This window comes from Pongo abelii, chromosome 1 (assembly GCF_028885655.2).
Source record: "Pongo abelii isolate AG06213 chromosome 1, NHGRI_mPonAbe1-v2.0_pri, whole genome shotgun sequence".
Taxonomy (NCBI): domain Eukaryota; kingdom Metazoa; phylum Chordata; class Mammalia; order Primates; family Hominidae; genus Pongo; species Pongo abelii.
Window position 1 is genome coordinate 195,921,162 of NC_071985.2, and position 10,672 is coordinate 195,931,833.

Consider the following 10,672-nt stretch of genomic DNA (forward strand, 5'->3'; position numbering starts at 1 on the left):
CTCAACACTTTGGGAGGCAAAGACAGGAGGATCACTTGAGCCCAGGAGTTTGAGACCAGCCTAGTGTGTAAAAAAAAATTAGTAATAAAAAAAGAAAATGTTTTTCTAGTAGCCACAGTATAAAAGGAAGAAGAGGTGAAATTAATTTTAATTACATCTGTTATTTAACTATATATATGCTAAGTATTATCTTTTTTTTTTCCTCATAGAGGTGAGGTCTCACTATGTTGCCCAGTCTGGTCTTGAACTCCTGGGCTGAGTCGATCCTCTTGCCTCGGCTTCCCAAAGTGCTGGGATTATAGGTATGAGCCACTGCATCTGGCCCCAAAGTATTATCTTTTTAACATGCAATCAAAGTAAAAAAATTATTAGTGAGATCTTTTACATTTTTAAAACTAAGTGTTCAATGTTCCATGTGTATTTTTACACTCACGGCATATCTTAATTTGGATGCTAAATTTTCACCAGAAATACCTGATCTGTAATTACATTGCATAAAAACTAAAGTTGAAAAAGAAGATACACATACCCAAGTTGTTTTAAGAATACTTACCAGTTTTTCTGTAACTGAATGATGTATGTTTTTAAATTTTAAATTTAGCCAATTAAAATTAAATAACATTAGCAATTCTGTTCTTCAGTTGCACTAGCCATATTTCAAGTGCTCAATAACCACATGTGGCCAGCGGCTACCATGTTGGACAGCACAGTTCTACAGACACGCATATGCAATTGTCCTGTGACAGAAAATAGTTTGGCCAAGGAACTGAAAGAAAGCCAGTATAGCTGGAAGGTCTCGAGGGCAAATGAGTTCAGATGATTCTAGAAAGATTGCCTGGAGTTGGCCCTTTATTCTCCGAGCCAAAGGAGGCTGCTGAAGGGTTTTTAGCAGTAGGCCAAAACAAGCAGATTTGCATTTTGCAAAGATCATTTTGTCTGTAGTTTGAAAGACAGATTAGGGAGAGGTTGCTTAGGAGGCTGTTGCTGTCATCTAGGTGAGAGATGTTGGAGATTTGAACTAGGGTGGTGGCAGTGGAAATGGAGAGAAGTGAGGAAAATCAAAAGGTATTTGGGGCATAAAGTTGACAGAGTTTGGTGATGTGTTCGATGTGGAAGAGGAGAGAGATGGGGAGGAGTTATCAAGGACAAAATCTCTTTTTCTGACTCAAACACCCAGACAGATGACAGTGCTGTGTTCTGAGATGGGAAACCTGTGAGGAAGACCAGTTTGGGAGAAGAAGGAAGAACATAAATCTGGTTTCGACCACGTTGAGTTTGTAGTACCTCTGAGACATCCTGGTAAAGATGGTGAGCAGACATTGCTTAGACATAAACACAAGTTTAGTTGTACAGGCGGAGTTTGGGATGGAATGTAAACTGGTGTACAGAAGGCAATCGAGGCTGTGGGTTTGGAAGAGCTCAACTGAAAAGACAGCACTGGTTGAAGAGAGGAGTCTGGGCCCAGCTCTAATATAAAGGCCCTCTAAATATAAAGATCAGATCACAAAGGGTGAGTTAAAGAAGGAGCAGGCAAGAGGAAATCCAGGGGAATATTAGGTCCCAGAAGCTAGCAAGAAGGACGGAGAGATCAAGCAAAAGAGGACTGGAAAGTGACCATTGGACTCAGCAACGTGTGCCAACAGAAGCTTAGCAGCAGTGTTTGGGGAGGGTGATGGAAACAGACAATTCCTTAGCTGTGAAAAAGGGGAAGAGAAATAGGACAGGAGCTAGAAAGAAATATGAGTCAAGAGAGACCCTTTTTCTTTAGATGGGAAAGACTTGATGGTGTTTAAAACCTTCTGGAAGGGGTGCACTTAAGAGAAAGCAGTTGAGTACACAGGCAAGAGAAGGGGAAATCAGTAGTGGAAGGTTCCATGGGGGAGGGATGGCTCTGCAGGAGCAAGGAGAGAGTGATGCAGGTGTGGGAAGGCTGGGAGGTGAGGAAGGTGGGGGATTTCATGTCTGTGCACCTGCAGGTCTTGTCCCGTCTACACCTGTGATCTTCACTGCCAGTCACAGACTGCCCACAGCCAGCCCCAGCCCCTCTTCCCTCACTCTTTACCTTGTCTCCTCTCCTTGACCCTGGCTGTGTCTTTGCAAGTCTCTCTGTGCCATCCATCTTCCATCTCTCTGTTCCCTCTGCCTTTGCCCCTCTCTGCGTCTCTAACTCTGTCTTCTCGGTCCCTCTTTTTGTCACCCTGACCTTCTCTGTTCCCATTTCAGCCTCTGACTCTATTTTTGTGCACCATTGATTCTCTTTGTCCTTCAGTTTCTCACTTTGGGGCATCAATCCTCAGTCCCAGTATGTCTTGGCTGTCTTTGGCTCTGATTTGTCCCTGACCCTTAGGCTCTTGCTCCTCAAAGCGTGGCCATGGACCAGCGACCTTGGCCTCATCTCAAAGCTGCTAAAAATACAGAATCTCAGGCCTTACCCAGACCTAAAGAATCTGAATCTGCCTTGTAAGAAGATCCCTTAGGAAATTTGTGCAGATATTTAACAATTTGAGAAGCACTGTCATAAGCTTTCCTCTACACCAACATCAAAGCAGAAATCCAGAATCTTAGCAACATCAAAGAACGAGCTGGATCCTCCTGTATCTCCTGCCATCAACTCTGTGATGCTCTGAGCCATCCCGCTTCTCTACATCACATCTTCGAGCCACTTAAAGCTGCTCTTGAGGCCCTAGGCAGCTAAGATAAGGAACATAGTATGGGTTTCAGGAAGTCCTGAATCCACTGATGTACACCCCACACTTGAGCTTCTACATCTGCAGAATTACTGGCAAGATCATCTGATACTGATACACTGGGTGCTTTCAGATGCGATCCCAGTACATTCCTAAAAAACAATTAGCCCCACGTGGACCTACTCCTATCTGTCTCACTCTGCCCTATCTTTAGCTGGAGAGGGGTGTGTGTTTCAAAACCTGCTCACAACCCTAGAAGCAGCCCACCGGAGGCAGAGACCATAAGGGCTGAGAGCAGCCCAGAGTTGGTCCAGACATCACACCTTGTGCTTTTTAGGACGAGTGAGTGCTGGAGAGAGGGAATCTATGTCAAGATGTGGAGCTGCCTAACCCTATTCCCAGGTTTAGGCAACAACAGCACATGATTGTATGTGGTTGTTACGTGCCCACATTGTTATTTGGAAAATGTTAGCTTTTTCCTCTACAGGGCCACAGATTTGCCCAGACTAACACATTTCTGGCCACCGTACGCAGTTCCAGCTCTGGTATGTTTCAGATGAAATCTCCAGAGTGTAGAGTTGTTTTCCATTTCAATATTTTGGGTGATGGGGTTGTGTTTTCTGGATTTGTTTACTTAAGTGGGGATTTTTTTTTCTAGTTTGTTTGGTTTGGTGTAGGAGGACTGAGAGGGAATTTAGGAAAACGGTCAGCTTCTTGGGCTCTATTACAAGTTCCTGATGCAGGGCCAGCAACCCAGGTGCTGGCTTTTTGCGTCTCACTTCTCCAGCTGTGGTCCAGACCAGATTTAAATGGGCAACAGGTGGAAACCCAAGTGAACAGTGATAAGGTAGGAGGAAAACAATCAGAGAGAACAGGTTTCATTTTTAAGGACTAAATGGATTCATTGCAAAAGGGCTGGAATACTGTCTAGTACTGCCAGTAAAAGTGAGCCAGAACAAAAGCCTAGTTATAGGGGAGTAGAGAAGATCTGAAGATTAGGTGCCTCAGGGGTTGCTGAGATGTGAGCATACCAGGGTTGGGTGCACCTGCTTTGGTGTGGCGCACCTTCTGGCTCTCCCAAGAGAAAGCCAACACACGGGGAACAATAAACAGGTTTTGGCTGGAGGCTTGGTTGAAGCTCCTTTAGCATCAAGAATGTGAGGCCGGGCATGGTGGCTCATGCCTCTAATCCCAGCACTTTGGGAGGCTGAGGCAGGAGACAGCTTGAGGCCAGGAGTTCAAGACCAGTCTGGGCAACATACTGAGACATTGTCTCCACAAAAAGAGAGAGAGAGAGTGACCTGCACTAAATAGACCCTTGGGTGAGCTGGCATGGATGGGGACAGTGGGAGGGTTAGTAAATCTGGGCCCCTTCCTTTCTCCGTCACCGCTAGCCTACCAGGTTCTTGGTGACGAGAGACCCAGGCCAGTGGCTAGAGAAGGTGGCTTGGGTTCTGCCCTAGAGCCTTCCAGAACTTAAGTAGGAAATTGCGAAACACGGCTACATTTTGAAAGAGAAAGTATGTGAAAAATGGTTCCTCCCTCGCTCGTTCGCTCTCCCGGAGCTTGGTGCAGGGAGGTGGGTGAGATGGATTCCTGGCTGGACTCAGTCTGGTGTGGGAAAGAGGCAGAACCGAGTCCTTAGGGGCCCCTCAGGCCAGGTCTCTGCAGCTGTCAGCCTTCGGTTATTGATCCTTGTTATTGGGATGCACTTTTTCCATCTGTCGAGCATCAGCCTGGTCCATGGAGAAGGCCAGCTCCTTCCTCTGGCTGAGTTTTGTCTCCTAAAAGGCCAGCTTCTGAGGGCTCCCTCTGCAACCCAATATGTACCATGGACTGCTGATTAAATACTTGGAATGTCTTCAGGGTGAGCCAGGCCTGTCCATAAAATGGGAGGCATTTTGGCAGTTCCAAGGCCCCTGGCACCCAGTCTTGGCCCTGGCCTGGCTGTCTTCTTCAAGGAGCTGCGGTGGGCCTCCCGCCAGAATGCTTCCCTGGGAAACATCGAAGTGAGTTAAAGTCAACAATGAGTTCATCTCCAAAAAGAATAAACTGGCAGCCTTCAGGGCAGGCGAACAGAAGCGGGGGGTGGGGGAGGGACAGAGACTGGGGGGCAGAGGAGGGGGATAGGTGATGCTGCAACAGCCAGGTCAGATCCAAGCCTGTCAAACGAGCTGGCAGCGCAAGGAACAAAGAGAGGTGCTGTCCCGGGCCAGTCCTGGAAGGCTCGCTTGGCAAAGGTATGACAATGAGGGTGTCACAATCCCAGGGACCGTGGAAAGTATTCTCCTAAGGATTTGGAGCTGGAGCAGGACACTGAGATGGAAAGAGGCTGTGGCGGTTGGGTGGGTGGGGCAGTGAGCTGTGGCCCTGCTGACCCAAGCCTGCCCCGTGGGGATGTGAGGATGGCCATTCAGGCAGTTGAACTCCACTGTCTCATCTTGGAGGACTTGAAGAGGGAGGACTCGGTGCTGAGGCCAAATGACTAGCAGGCTCATGATGACAGAACTCAACATTTTCATCTGATCATCGTTCCCAACAGATTTATCTCTGAGGGCTTTACATGTGGATAATGGTTCCTGATGTGAACCAGTGTCTCGTGGCTACACTCTTCGCTGCCTGGGGCATGAGGAAACCACACCCTAAAGGGTACTGGACTGCTCTTGGTGCACCTTGGGCCTCAGGAGCCAATGGCAAGGCAAGCACAAAGTGAGCACTGCCCTGGGATGGGCCTGAAGCTGGAGCCACCTCTTTGTGGGCCCCAGAGTAGAATCCCAGCCTGCCCAGCTACCTCCAGGGCTGAGCTCAGCATGGAGGAGGACAGCAGCACCTCCCTACTTTGGACAGAAGAGTCTGATAAAAAGCTGCCTGTTCCAGGTTGAGATACACATAACCCATCTGGCTCAGACTTTGGATATGCCTCAGGGGCTTGCAGACTCTGGCAACAATTGCCTTGAATATATACTTGGCCTTTTTCCCAAGGGCAGGACCATTGCTGATAGACTGTGCTTGATTTCTCTCATGCCCGCACATTCATTCTCACAAGGTATTTTATTGTACGAGGTATTTGCCTACCATGCATAGTTACAATTCTTTTCCCACCACCAAACCAACAAAATGTCCACAGACATTGCATCTCAATTTTTCACAAACACGTTTTCATCGCATTCCCATGGTTTACCCTTCTGTTTCCCTCTTTTTTTTCCTCCCGCTTTTTTCAAACCTGTTTCACCCTTCTGATCCTCCTGATCCCTCTCCATGCTGGCTGACTGGCTTCTCTGCTCTCCCAGACAGCCTGTAGCACCCCATCCGTCACTTTCCTTTGTCTTCCTTTTTTTGCTTTCCTTTGGCTGTGTAGCCACAGGTTCTTCACAGCCATGGCTTGCCCAGTCCATATTTCTCCTCTATATTTCACCAATTGCATTTGTCTTTTGGTATCACAAGCTAGATGTTTGTTGAGTGAATGAATGAACTGGTCCCTCTTGGATGGGTATGTTCTTATATTATCCCTGGAGATGATAATTATTGATGGTGCTTACTCGTTTTTCCTTCTAGGAGGCAAAATGAGGCCAGCATCAAAGTTCAGTGGGGCACCAGGCCAAAAGCAATGCAATCTCGATCTTTCTGTCATTTGGCCACAACTGTTGATGACAACCCAGATTTCCAGGCCCATCTCCTGCCACTCCCATCCCCTGCCCCATCTACTCTTCTACTCAGAATTACTGACTGTGCCCAATACAAATACACTTTCAAGTTCCCATGACTTCGTCTATGCTGTTCCCTCTGCCTAAAATGTGTTTCTCCCTGCTTTCATCTGTAGACCTTCTACTCATATTTCATACCTAGATGGAATTACCCTTCCTCCGTGAAGGAGGCCCCTCCCCAGTAGCTGCTCCTCCTATATGTTTCTATGGACTCTTTCACCTTTGTGACATCCATGTCTGTGTCCCATAGCCTAAGGTCAGCTCCTGAGAGCAGAGACTGTGGGATGTATTATTGCATTCCTGTTCTTTCCCAAGTCTCTTGAGGCTGTGGGTATAGTTGGAAATACTCTCATAGTGCTTACACTATGCACATACACATAATGCTTACAGTACTACACATCGACACAGTGCTTACACTATTCTAAGCCTTTTACTTGCATTGCTTCATTTAACCCTCAACACAGCCCTGTGAGGTGGATACCATTATTAGGCCCATTTTACAGTTGAGGAAACTGAGACACAAAGAGGTAAAAGGATGTGACCAAGAACACACAGCTAATAAATAGTGAGGTCAGAATTGGACGCCAGGTAGTCTGGCTCAGCTACCACTTAGCTATTTGAAAACTTGCATTTTCCATGTGCTTTTCCATACCTTAGTACCATGATATGCAGCCTGGTGAGTGTCTCATTTATTGGCAGGAGGGGATTCTGAGGGTTGGATCATATGTGCTCACAAATAATGCTATAGGGCCTGCAAGGACATCCATCCACCCCTGCCTTGCCTCTCAAGCCCCTCATCAGCATGCATTGCTCACAAAGCTACTCAAGACCACCTGCCAGTGTGTGCCCCCATGCCCCGCTGCAGGGGCTGCCTCCAATGCACCTGAAGCTGCCCACCCTGGGTGTAGCCCTTAAAGACCATGGTGCACCAGAACCATGCCGGGCAAGTGGACCATCTCCTCTACTTTCTGTTGTGCTTTGCTTCAAGGTCACCAAAGTTGCTTTCACAAAGACTGTGAACAAAGGAGCCCTTTGGATTTCTGCCTGAAGCTCCCTTCTCCTTTGGCCTCAGGAAAAAAAAAAAAAAAGTCCTGGAGCTCAGCTAGGGGACTGACAGGTCAGTGCTGCTCCCCTGAGACTTGCTTTTGTCCTCTAGCACCGGCTCTCTCTCCGTGAATTTTAAACCTCTGCAGAGAGCCCCCTGCTGGTCTATGAAAGCATCAGCTACATCAGGTGAGGAGTGGACCCCTCGTTTGAATCCCCAGGGCAGAAAAAATGAAATAAACCTCTATAGTGGGATGGGCAATGTTCACTCTCAGAGAGCAATGGCAAATAAATAGTCATTGAATGGTCAATTCCCTGTCTCTTCAATGATCAGAACACACACCAGTGCCCTAGCACAGGGGGTTGTAGGCAAGTGTTTTCTGTAAAGGGCCAGGTAGTAAACATTTTAGGCTTCACAGGCCGTATGTGGTCTGTTGTGGCTACTCATCTCTGCCTTTGTAGTGCAAAAGCAGCCATAGACCAAACAAATGGTGTGGCTGTGAACCAATAAAACTTTATTTATGAACCCAGAAGTTTGAATTTCATATAATTTTCACATGTTACAAAATACTCTTCTTATTTTGAATTTGGTCAGTCATTTAATAACATAAAGACCATTCTTAGCTTATGGGCCACATAAAAACAGTAACTGGTGGGATTTGGCCTGTAGGCTGTAATTTGCCTATCCCTGCACTCAGAGATAAGCTACTTGGTTTGGTTCATGCCTTTTCTTGACGTAGGAGAGTGGGGAGGACACAGCAAACCTGAGTCCCCAGGTCCTGGGCACAGTGACTGGGGCATCTTGGGGATTTCCCTAGCTCTAGCTAGAAGCAAAACTGACAACTTTAAAGTCTCTCAGATAGACTTTTAAAGCATCTAGAAGGGGCTGGGAGCAGTGGTTCATGCCTGTAATCCCAGCACTTTGGGAAGCCGAGGTAGGTGGATCATTTGAGGTCAGCGGTTTGAGACCAGCCTGGCCAACATGGCGAAACCCTGTCACTACTGAAAATACAAAAATCAGCTGGGCATGGTGACAGGCACCTGTAATCCCAGCTACTCAGGAGGCTGAGGCAGGAGAATTGCTTGAACCTGGGAGGCAGAGGTTGCAGTGAGCCAAGATCGCACTACTGTGCTCCAGCCTGGATGACAGAGTGAGACTCCGTCTCAAAACAAACAAACAAACAAATGAACAACAACAACAAAAAACCATCTGGCAGGGCACGGTGGCTCATGCCTGTAATCCCAGCACTTTGGGAGGCCAAGGTGGGCAGATCACGAGGTCAGGAGATCAAGACCATCCTGGCTAACACGGTGAAATCCCGTCTCTACTAAAAATACAAAAAATTAGCCGGGCGTAGTGGTGGGCACCTGTAGTCCCAGCTACTCGGGAGGCTGAGGCAGGAGAATGGTGTGAGCCCGGGAGGCGGAGGTTGCAGTGAACCGAGATTGTGCCACTGCACTCCAGCCTGGGCGACAGAGCCAGACTCCATTTCAAAACAAAACAAAACATCTAGAAGATTCCTCCAACCTGGGTTGCACAGTGAGGAGGAAGGATTGCTTTTCCCAAAGATGAGGGAGTGATAAACTTATCTTTTTCTAACTGGGGCTCTAAAAAAGGAAACATAGCTAAAGGTGTTGACTAGTTCTTCCTCTGCTGCTTGAGAAGATATTCACCCTGACTTTCTTCCATACCTTTGCCTGAATCTCTATTTTAGAAATAAGATTTTGTTCCTAGTCTAGACAAAAGAGCAAGAGAGATGGAGGACGTCAAGGAAAATCTCAGTGTCTTGCTAAGCAGAGGATGCCCTTAGGGCAAGACTGACCATCTGACAGACAGAGCTCCACTGATTTGTTGGTTTTAGATGGGAAGTTAAGTTTTCAGATTCTTTAACGTGACATTCTACTGGAAACAAACCAAGGGATCTCGATAAAATTTTTTAAAAGTGTTTTCTTAAAGAAAAAGGAGGGAGGTAGGCAGGAGACAAGGGAGTAAAGAATTACACAAAGATTTGGTCTAACGGCTTCAAAATCAAAAGGATCACTGGACAGATAGATATCGAGTGTAATAGGAAACACACTGATCCTGGGGAGATGACTTAATATAGGCCCTCCAGCCTCCTCACAGCTTAAACAATTACCTACAATTTGGAATTATACTTTAAATTCCCACATCAGTGTGTGTTCTGGATCCACTTCTCAGGACACGGCCAGCAGTCTTGAGTTATCTAAACCAAGCTGAAAATTAGAGGCCATTAATAGTATCTCATAAAAGTGCTTCTCAGATTTTCTTGAGCAGAATATGCTGAAGATCACAAGGGATTTGGTGATAGGAAGGAGCGAAATGCTTCTAGTTATTTTTCCAAAGCTTAATCTGGGGATCTTTTTGAAGAGCTCCTACCCAGCAGTGAGATGCATGCCAAGACTAATACAGACTGTTTTTCCCACTTAGAAGTGGTGACCATAAAGAAAAGTTTCTTGAGGTTCCCAGAGGTGAGTCTCCTAGCCATTTTTACAGCTAGCAAGCCCACCAGTTTGCTATATCCTTATCCAAGAATTTCCCAGACATCCTAGACTGAAAACTGAGGGTAACTTGGCCTATGAAGCTCTAAGTTAATACACTTTTCTTTTCTTTTCCTTTTTTTTTTTTTTTTTTTTTGTGGTAGGGTCTCACTGTGTCGCCCAGGCTGGAGTGCACTGGTGTAAATCTTGACTCACTGCAACCTCTGCCTCTCGAGCTCAAGCAATTCTTGTGTCTCAGCCTCCCTAGTAGCTGGGTTTACAGGCGTGCACCACCACGCCCGGTTAATTTTTGTATTTTTAGTAGAGATGGGGTTTCACCATGTTGGCCAGGCCGATCTCGAACTCCTGACCTCAGATGATCTGCCTGCCTTGGCCTCCCAAAGTGCTGAGATTACAGGCATGAGCCACCACGCCCGGCCAAACTTTACTTTTCTTATACTTGAATTTGCTTTTAAAACTGTTGAGGTTGTATAACCAAGGACTCACTTTTTTGTTTTCTATCAATGAAACAAAACAACAAAACCCTGAAGATGTATATTCTGAGCCTTTCTCTGTTCTTCCAGAGTCCCAGAACCTAGCATTTGGGGACTAGGACTGTTTCATATTGGGCAGCAGCCATTCCAGGGGCCCAACTCTTGGCCTCAGCAGGCAGGGGTCAATGCATCATGGGCTTGCCAGAGGAGAAACACAAGAGGCCTAAAAAGAGCAGCTTCTGCT